Source organism: Podarcis liolepis (genome assembly GCF_965112155.1).
Source record: "Podarcis liolepis genome assembly, chromosome: 16".
NCBI classification, from domain to species: Eukaryota; Metazoa; Chordata; class Lepidosauria; order Squamata; family Lacertidae; genus Podarcis; species Podarcis liolepis.
The window spans coordinates 5,148,749-5,159,459 of record NC_139567.1 but is presented as its reverse complement, the minus strand read 5'-3'; the positions used below and the strand labels follow the sequence as shown (position 1 = coordinate 5,159,459).

Here is a 10,711-nt window from a genome sequence, read left to right as displayed (position 1 = left end):
TATGGGGGAGGCTCAAAAGTTTTGGGGATTCCTAAGAAAAGCTCAACAACTTTGCGGGTGTCAGGAATTTTCCTGATGTATGGCAAGCCTACACTATATTTTGAAATATGACAACTTGTGATACTGCTGGGTATCATTTCCCCCCTGTTTTTCTTATGCATTGTTTAAAATCTCTGTCAATAATAATAATAATAATAATAATAATAATAATAATAATTTCCCCAGCCACTCTGGGCGGCTCCCAATCAAGTGTTAAAAACAATACAGCATTAAATATTAAAAACTTCCCTAATAGTTTAAGTAACTATAACTAATGAATTAAGGGGTAATTCAGGATGGACTTTAGGCAAATTATTCTTTCTTATTCATAGTCCCTTATCTGTACCTTAAGGGTCATTGTGACTTGCCTCCTCCATCACAACCTCTCTTGAGACACATGACAATACTGGAAAGCATATGACAATACTGGAAATACTGGAAAGCACTGCCATTGAATCCCAGTTCAAACAGCCATCTAGGGGGATACCGTGGTTCGTATCGAAAGTCATGGGAAAATCAAGGAGAATCAACAGGTCACACTACCCATGCCTCTCTCCAGATACAGGTCAACATGCAGGGTGACCAAAGCAATTTCTCTGCCACAGTTCTAAATCTTGATTGAAATGCATCTAGAAAATTGGTCTCATCCAAGAGAGACTGGACCTGGTTAGCAAATAGGGAAATGTATTTAAAGTTATAATGGAGGCAGGTTTCTTTGTGAACATTGCCTACTAAACCAAGAACCAGGGGTAAATCAGATGCTCTTCCAAATACACACCAGATTGTAGGTGTGGTATATTTACACTTCATTTTTCTATTGGAAGCACAGTAGATGCAGATTCCATTTTGGCATTATGAATATATACTCTGAGCTTGTTGTTTTGTTGCTGTTTAGTCATGTCTGACTCTTCGTGACCCCCTGGACCAGAGCACGCCAGGCACTCCTGTCTTCCACTGCCTCCCGCAGTTTGGTCAAACTCATGCTGGTAGCTTCGAGAACACTGTCCAGCCATCTTGACCTCTGTCGTCCCCTTCTCCTTCTACCCTTCTTCTTTCCCAACATCAGGGTCTTTTCCAGGGAGTCTCTTCTCCTCATGAGGTGGCCACAGTATTGGAGCCTCAGCTTCAGGATCTGTCCTTCCAGTGAGCACTCAGGGCTGATTTCCTTGGATGGATGGGTTTGATCTTCTTGCAGTCCATGGGACTCTCAAGAGTCTCCTCCAGCACCATAATTCAAAAGCATCAATTCTTTGGTGATCAGCCTTCTTTGTGATCCAGCTCTCACTTCCACTCTGAGCATAGGGAGGTGGACAGAAGAATAGATGTCTAGAGTCTAGAGTCTAGACTCATGCTAAATCCAATCAAACACTAGCAGAGGCTCATTTTTGAGCCTACTCAGTGTCGATGATGGTGGCTGAGAAGAATTTGTTTCTCCATCATCCTAGCATTCTTTGTTGCTCATCAAAACATTTCTGTCATTCCTGGTCTTTTCAGTTCTGTCCGAAGGAGTGATGTGATGGAACACTTGTTGAACTGCTGGATGTTGGTTAGACATTTAGAAAGTAAAGTCATCTGCATCTGTCACAATTTTGAGAGGGTGGAGAAGTGGCAAGGTTGGCATGCCACAAACACACCAGCAGAAGTACTGAATTGGCTCTGCCAGCCCATCTGCACCTCCTCCCCACTCTCCATCCTGATATGATTCAGGTGAGTGGAGAAGACCCACCATGCCATCTGTTACGGATTACATATCCATTCACTACTTCTCTGGAGAATGACAATGTTTCTAAATAGCAACAGGACTTATCTTTGGTTGCTCTTAGCCCAGCTTTGCAAGAGAGAATTTTTAGGCTATAATGATGTTTGTACTTCAGTTTCACAGCTCTCTTTTGATTTCCCCTGCCTCCTCTGCTGTCTTTTTCTCACAGTAAAGACAGGAATTGGAAATGGGTCATACACTTATCCAAGTGACCCAAAATGAACATAACTCTAGCAGCTTATCTGATGAAGAAAATGACTTTAGCCTTGTACTGTATCTATGAAACAGACTGACCTTATTCCTATTAAATTTGGAATAACTATTTCCCCTCCTACCCTGCCAATAAGGTAACTTAATTTATTCACTCTTAGTTAGTTGTAAGACTGCCTTCATTGTTGATCTTGTGTTCCATATTTTGCACCCTTTAGTCCCTTGTACAGATTCTGAAAAGAAAACCATTTGACTCGTCATTGTTACCTAACAAAGTTATAGTCCCTTTTACCATTCTTCTTTTTCATAATTGTGGTAACCGAGAAGAGCACAAGCAGGGAAGGGCAGATGCTTGGTCTTCATCTGCTGCATTCAAGTGTCTGTAGCTTCTCAGACTTGCTTGGTACAACTAAAATTAAACGCTGAGGCTCTGAGCCTATTCAGACATACTGCCCATATGCAAAATCTACGTACAGTGGTACCTCAGGTTACATACGCTTCAGGTTACATATGCTTCAGGTTACACACTCCGCTAACCCAGAAATAGTGCTTCAGGTTAAGAACTTTGCTTCAGGTTGAGAACAGAAACTGTGTTCCATCGGCACGGCAGCAGCAGGAGGCCCCATTAGCTAAAGTGGTGCTTCAGGTTAAGAACAGTTTCAGGTTAAGAACGGACCTCAGGAACGAATTAAGTACTTAACCTGAGGTACCACTGTATAGGCAAGAAAAGGAATAAGTTCACTAAGTTCTGATCCCCTGCTGCCATTCCCATTACCCTCTTGGTGCAAACCAGATCATTACACAAAGCAGGGATGAGGAATATTTTTTAGCCAGAGGCAACCTTTCAACAGCTACATTCCAGCAGTAGGTGCGGCCAGCGGCAAAAGTGGGTGGAGCAACACCAGGCCAGTTTCTGCACCCACCTACCCTCTGTCTATCCTCCATCCTGGTAAGCAAGAGGCACTCTTAGAGTTCAAGGACATATTTCAGACAGGCACCTCACTCAAGGAGGGTGCAAAGTAAGGCCAGTGATGGGTGTGTCCTGGGGAGTGAGAAAGCCCCCAGTAGAATTCCTTGGGAGCTGCTTTAGGGAAGTGAGGGGTTATCTTTAAGGAGATAAGAAGAGCGGCAGAGGAGTTTCTGAGAGCTGAAGACTAGAAATGTCTGGCAGAATCCGAGACCAGGGAGAAGAGTTGGTGAAAGAAGACTGGAAGAAATTTAGAGACTATTTACAGAAATATTGTAAAATTAATGAATGTTAGAAGGATGTTGGATAGAAACTAAGGGGTTTCCAGCTGTAATGCTTTAGGAGATACGGAAAAAAAGGTTTACAAATGGGTAAAAGCTTAATGGTAAGGATTTGCTGAACTAACAAATTGAAGTGGAATACAAAGAAGGGAGGTATGAGGAGGTCTGAGGAAATAAGCGTAAGGAAGATATGTTATGGAAAATTATTTGTTTTTTAATTGTTTTTATGTTGTTTTTTGTATTTTGTTTCTTTTTATTTTTCATTTTCATTGTTATATTTTAAAAACTTTAATAAATATCTTTTTTTAAAAAAGAAAGAAAGATCATAGACAGAGAAGGTTACAGAGAGGAAAGAAGACTATGGAGAAGAGACCAGCACCCACCTTCTTTCATATCATCCACACTTCCACTTGTCCTGTGCCTAAGAAAGCACAGGTCTGAGTGGTTTTCTGCTTAACTCATGCTTTCTAGGCATGGGTCCAAGTGGTTTTCCGTTTTCCCCTTGCCCTGCTCCGTTCCCATGCAAAACCCATTCTTTAGCTCAAAATGAGAACAAGCAGCAAACTGTGGAAAACCCGAATTGTCATTTGCTCTGTTTGAGTTCTGAATCAGGGGAAGTGGTTCCCCAAGAGAAAGCAGTGGGACAAGAGGAATTGTGGTTAAGCCCTTAGCAGCAGCTCCACTGCTAGAATGAGTTTATGATAGAGCCTGAGGCCTACACTTGCATTCCAGGAATATGTAGCCAGAATCTCTGAATGGTCACCTTTGTCTAACCCCATCCACTACCATCCTGTTGTTAGAGAAACTTACTTTTCTTTCAGGTAGGTAGCCATGTTGGTCTGATGCAGTCAAATAACATAAAATAGAATAGCGAGCAATTTTTGGTCATCTGCATACTATCCCTTGCTTTTTCCTGTAGGACTAATTGCAGTCGTTAACAGTCGTCAACAGGTTTACCATACCCATTGAGTCAATAACCCATCTCCTACTACCCTGCTGGGAAAACCTCCACCCCAACCTCCCCACTATATATATAAGGGTCTGGTGAATTCTGTTTCAGTGTATCTGAAGAAGCGTGCATGCACACGAAAGCTTATACCCAGAACAAACAGTTAGTCTCTAAGGTGCTACTGGAGAATTTTTTATTTATTACTTTTCTTTGTATGGACATGAATTGAACTGTCAAGTGAAAATGAACTGAGCTAGTCTATTTTGTAAAGTGACAAACATAAACTTGAATTAGTTCCTTTTTGGATATGCCGAACTTGCAGTAGAACTAGTTCCTTTTCAAAATGAATGCTTCAAGCTCTGGGATATGCACTCAAATGTACATTCACATTATCTATGGAAGGTACCTTAAGTTGATGCTTTGTGGGTTTCTGGGGAAAACCTGAAAAGAAAGGACCCAAGACATTGGTTGTTTTGATAGGACCTCAAAATAAATAATATTGGATACAATGCCAGCTATGAGAAGGACTTTAGTACATGATAAAAATATTGATAGGCTAAGCTAAGGAATTCAATATTGGAGAGGGGAACTTAGATGATGAAATAGCTAAGATAGTTTAGGTTAGCTGAAGCATAAACATTTTGAGCATCTGATAGTAGAATTAGTAGGCTGAGTGCAATGTCAAGTGCTAAGGAGAGATAGTGGAAACAGTGCGAAGATAAATAAAGTACATTAGGAGCTTGTAATGAAGTGATATGGAGAAGGGTCTTGGCAAACAGACAGCACAGCAAAAACATCAAAACAGTTTGGTTATGCATCTGGTCATAACAAGATAGTGCCAAGAAGGCAGGGCACACTAGAGAGACATGAGCTGATCACAAGCCTTTGACATACCATAATATTGCTCCTCCATCTGATTCCAGAAGGGTTCTAGTGGGGAGTGCCTTTGCAGGGGGATCAGAAGACTAGCATGAAGTCACTTCCACTCTCTAAAACTATCCAGTCCAGCAATGGGAGGGGCAGGCGGATATATTTACGGTCAAGCTGCTTTTATTTAAAATGCAACTCTGGGTTATTTGTGGGGCATAGGAATTCGTTCATTTTATTTTTTCAAAATATAGTCCGGCCCACCACATGGTCTGAGGGATGGTGGACCAGCCCACAGCTGAAAAAGGTTGCTGACCCCTGTGTTAGAATAATGTGCCAACTATTTGTTTAATGTGTTAGAATAGAATGTGTGCATTGAAATGAAGTACTGCATATAAGAGTTGTATTAATCCATATGAGTGACCAAAGCATTGAAGAGAGAGAGAGAGAGAGAGAAAGAGAGAGAGAGAGAGAGAGAGAGAGAGAGAATGAATTCTCTTGGGTCTATGAAATGGGAATACTGTACACTGTATTAGATCCCTTTTTAGTACAATCAGGCACACCAACCATAATTTTTTGAAAAATAACAAAATTTATATAATCAATACTTGGTAATCAGAGACCTGATTAGCTAACAATGTGTGTGGATCTGTCTTGTTGAATCAGGGCACAGTTGTCTACCAGCGTAGGAGAATTTCCCTGCAGGTTGCCTCTCCCTACAAGGGGCCCTGTGAAGCATCCTGATTTTCAGAATGTGCTTTGAAGCTTTTTCTCTCTGAAAATTGGGCCTTTTAAAGACATCTCTGTGCTTGACAACTTAGATTTTAGAATGGGGGAAATATTCCCTTTACATCTGCCTCCCTGCTGTTAACAGAGGCTGGAACAGGACTCCAGCAGAACGCTTAGGATCTATCAAGTCCCAACACCCTTTCTCTTTCCTCCCTCCTCTGTTAACAGCATTGAGGAAGAGAAGTAAAATGAACAAAGGTTGGGGAGGCGGGGAGAGAGAGATTTGATTTGTATCAAATTGATATGCTTAATTTCTCTTTCAACTCCTTACTTTGGGTTCAATAGAAGCCTCCCTGAGCCAGGCTGGAACCTCTATGAATAGCAAGCGGAAATCTTGAAAGAACTTTGAATGTCTTCACAGAACTCAGCCCCACCCCCCTTTTACAGAGCTTCACCTCTCCATTGTGTCAATGCCTTGGGCTTTTTCTTTCTCTCCATTTGGAGACGTTGTTGCCTAAAAATAGCTGTGGCAGGAATTTACACAAGGCAAGGATGACTGCATTTAACATGACTAGTTTGTTTTCTTCTAAAAACAACCAAGAGTGGGGGAGGCAGGTTCAAGACCATGGAGCAAAGGGAGATTTTTATTTATTTAACTCTTTCACCATGGTCCAATTAGCACCCCCCCCCCAAAAAAAAACCCACTCCTGCTTTTCCGTTATTGGCACCAATTGAAACTTGCATATGAGGGTTAATTTCAGCTGGAAAGGTCAATTTTCATTATGGCAATGACTCCAGTAATAAGCCCGGTAATCTCAATGGGGTTGCAAGGTCCATTGAACATGCCTAGGGTTGCATATAGTATTTTAAGTTACTTACAGATTTCCAAATGTAACATTTAAAGGGGAGCAGGCTCAATTTATTCAGAAGTGTGGATAAAACGTGTGTGTGATTCATATCTGCTTCAAAGTGATTTAGAAGTCCTTGATACATCCTGTTCCGTCATCCTGAACCAACTTCATTCACTCTGTGCTGGCGTACCAAATGGGTCCATAAACATTTCATTACCAGTAAACATGGAGATACTTCAACAGCGGCAAGTATTTTATTCTGTCTGACACTAATTACATCCTTTTTAAAAAGACAACAATCTGAGGGTTGAGGAGACCAACAGGCGCTTTGTACTGGATGTTTGCTGCCAGAGAATAGCTAGCTAGGTTTTGTCTCCCAACCCCACAAATCAATTTCCCCCTCTCAATAGTACGTACTCCACAGCCCATGTGATGTAGGACATTGCAGCCTAGACCCCTGGAAACAAAGGATGCCTTGCCTAGCATGCAGTGAGCAGACATGAAAAGGCTTTTAAAAAACTGAACAAAATGGGGGAATCATCAACCACATCATATTACCCTGAGGTAGGAGTGAGGAAACTCAGGCCTGGGGGCCAAAGACAGTGTGCCAGGTCTATCCATCTAGGCCTTGAAACTCTCCCAAGGGCATCCCCCTCATGAGGACAATCCCCCTCTCAGCCTCTTTCCACACCACACCTCTTATTGGACACACTCTGTGTCCTCCTCAAGTATTTTTCATGGCAAGAATGTCACCTTGAATGGTGCTAGTTCCTCTTGTTTACCCAAATGGAGCAAAAAGAGGTGTGTGTGCCTGCACACATGATTACACGTGCACGTGAATACAGAAACGTCTGGCTTTTGTGAGGCTGGCATGTACCCTGTTGTAGAAAGGTGGGAGTCACATCCTCTATGGGCAAGCATTTCTCTGCTATTCAGACTTAGAATCATAGAATCATAGAGTTGGAAGAGACCACAAGGGCCATTGAGTCCAACCCCCTGCCAAGCAGGAAACACCATCAGAGCACTCCTGATATATGGTTGTCAAGCCTCTGCTTAAAGACCTCCAAAAAAGGAGACTCCACCACACTCCTTGGCAGCAAATTCCACTGTTGAACAGCTCTTACTGACTTTTGTGAACCATCTTGGCAGTTTTTGTAGTGAAAGTCAATACAGTGGTACCTCGGGTTAAGTACTTAATTCATTCTGGAGGTCCGTTCTTAACCTGAAACTGTTCTTAACCTGAAGCACCACTTTAGGTGATGGGGCCTCCTATTGCCGCCGCGCTGCCGGAGCACGATTTCTGTTCTCATCCTGAAGCAAAGTTCTTAAGCTGAGGTAATATTTCTGGGTTAGTGGAGTCTGTAACCTGAAGCGTATGTAACCTGAGGTACCACTGTATAAAATTATTTTAGTTGTCATCATTATCATTATCATCAACATCATCATCTTTTGCTCCACCCACTTATGCCTCTGGCCCCAGAAAGATTCCAGCAAAGAATTGCAGTCCTCAGGCTGTAATTGTCAGCCCTCACTTTCAGCCTCCAACATTTCAAAGAAATCATCTTTCCCAGTAATCAGCATACATTGATCCCTGTTGTGGTATGTGTGCGTTTGAAGGTTTTTGTTTTTTTTAATGTTCGCAAGAAGCTTAATTCAACTGGAACTCTGTATGCACCCCCAAATAATACATGCAATTTGACTCCGCTCTGGGCAATGAGTGTGGTCTAATTGCAGTTCACACACACACACACAGAGAGAGAGAGAGAGAGAGAGAGAGAGAGAGAGAGAGAGAGAATTATATCAAGCTAATGCTGATACCAGCATGTGACCAGCACAAACAGGAATTGATTATATATGCCAAATTTAACCCCCAAAACCCATTTAATTCCCAGAACCCATCTCAGACAAATGATACCTATAATATATCCATTAATCATCCCTTGTGGGTCAATGGATTCCCTCCAGCAAGCATATCATGCCTTGATTAAAACAATTTCCTCTTTTAAAATTTTTTGATAAAGGCAATATTCTCGTTATTTATTAATCATTTTCCATATATATATGTCATACATAAGCCTGCTCATCTTCACAAGGACAGGGCTGCCTTACTGAAAACAAGATTTCATTGGCTAAAATGCCCATTTGACTTTGTCTCACCCCTGCACTGAGATGTTTAACTTACATGACTCAGGGCAACCCAAGTGGCCTTCTGTATTGTAGTGACTTTTGGGTGCTTTCCAATCACAATAAAAGCCACGTTTCAAATTCAGGTGGCTGATAAGCCTTCTCCTATACATGGATGCTTGTTGCATTCTCAAATTATTCAGCTTTTCAGAGAATGGTCAAGAACTATGGAAACCAGACTTCTTTGTTAACTCTTTAGCTGGATCCCTTCCTTGCCTCCTGCTCCCTAGCCTTGGGACAGTGTTTTTTATTTTCTTTGTGTTTAATCAGAACACCTCTTTGGAAGGCACAATCCAGGGTCCTTCATAACATTTAAAAGCGGAAATCTTTTTTCCACTCTGGAGTGTGCGCATCCATGTGTGCCTGCGCCCGCACTCAAGCTATTTCCGGTGCTCTTCTGAGTCAGAAGAGCACCGGAAATATCATGTGCACATGCGCACAGGCACTCCTCTTTCCCGGAAGTGCGCCAGAAATAGTGTATCTGGATGAGGAGCACCTGTGTGCGTGTGCAAATGCTATTTCTAGTGCTCTTCCAACTTGGAAGTCAGTCTCCGCAGCAAGAGAAAAAACGGGGCCGCGGGGGGGGGGAGAATGGAATCCCCACACCAATCCACATAACGGCCGTGGGCTGGTTCCAGGAAGCACATGGGCCAGAACCGGCCCATGGGCCTTAGGTTGCTGACCTCTGCTCTAGCCCATTTGTGATGTTACAGTGAAAAACCTAGCTTTTCACTCCTCATACTGTACTATGACAGGAGAGGCAATTCCCACAATTCAACCATCTTACTACTTTCTACTTGCCCCTTATATACCCCAGAGAAATTTGTTATCATCTATTCTTAACTGTTTCTCAGGCTGATCCCCCCCCAGGAAGTGGCAGCTGAACTCTTAGCTGATAAAGATCCTCAAATTACACACCTGGTAGCCAAATTTGCTCTGGCAGCTAAGAAGCTCCATTCTAGATATGTTAATGCTTCCTAATTTTAAAACCTTATGCTGTAATGTTTTATGCTGTAAACTTTTGCAGCTCATGCTGTGTGATTCCATGTTGTGTGGTCCAGGGAACATGGCATAGGCTACATAAAATGTATCTATTAATCATTTTACATACTTCTGGGTCACTACTTCAAGTTGCAATGCCTTTTTATTTCTTGTCAAGCCATTCCTTGTGAATAAACTATAGCAACAGTACAGTTATTGCTAATTTCTTGAATTAAGTATACTCACATTGGCATTTCTGGCCTGTTTGTGGACTTCCCCACTTTAAGGAAGTTGCGAAAAAGGCCTGTAGCATGTGATCATCTCCAGTAAAGATCCCAAGAGCAGGATCAGTCCATCATTAATTTACAGTATCTCTTGAAGTCCAATTTCAAACATGAATTTTGATAATGCTTGAAAACCTAAAAGTCAGATTAGAATTTTGCATACGTACTTGCACAGTGCATTGTCCACTGCAAGAAGAGATGCAAGAAAACATCTGACATTCAATGTATGCATGAATAACATTTACTCCTATAGCTCTTCTACAGGTTAAAAAGCACCCCAAACCACAGCAAACAAGAAAAATCAACAACACTCAGATAAATCTCTAATATAAGCTATGAAATATCATATAGGATGATCAAAAGCAACATTGTATGCTAAGCTTGCATTTTATTTGCTGCCAAATAAAGTGTAGTTGCCTGCAAGTTGCCTGCAACAATTATTTGCTGCCAAATAATTGTTGCCTGCAAGGAGAATACATCTCATCCTTAGAAGTGGCCTATTGACATGAGACTATAAAATATTAGCAAGAAATATGCCTCCTAGGATGCTTATATAAGGAACAGCTTAATACATTATGGATAACATTATCTACTTTCCTATTATCTGTTA

At 41.7% G+C, this 10,711-nt stretch overlaps 1 long non-coding RNA gene across 1 annotated transcript; it reads right to left on the bottom strand.

Moving 5' to 3' along the window:
• Nucleotides 1-522: 522 nt before the first annotated feature.
• Nucleotides 523-10,508, bottom strand: LOC310695856. Its single transcript, XR_014520300.1, has 4 exons — nt 10,064-10,508; nt 8,328-8,376; nt 4,612-4,646; nt 523-702 (listed from the first exon to the last, which is right to left on the bottom strand). It is a non-coding gene; the product is annotated as an uncharacterized lncRNA (long non-coding RNA).
• Between the last annotated feature and the right edge of the window lie 203 nt (nt 10,509-10,711).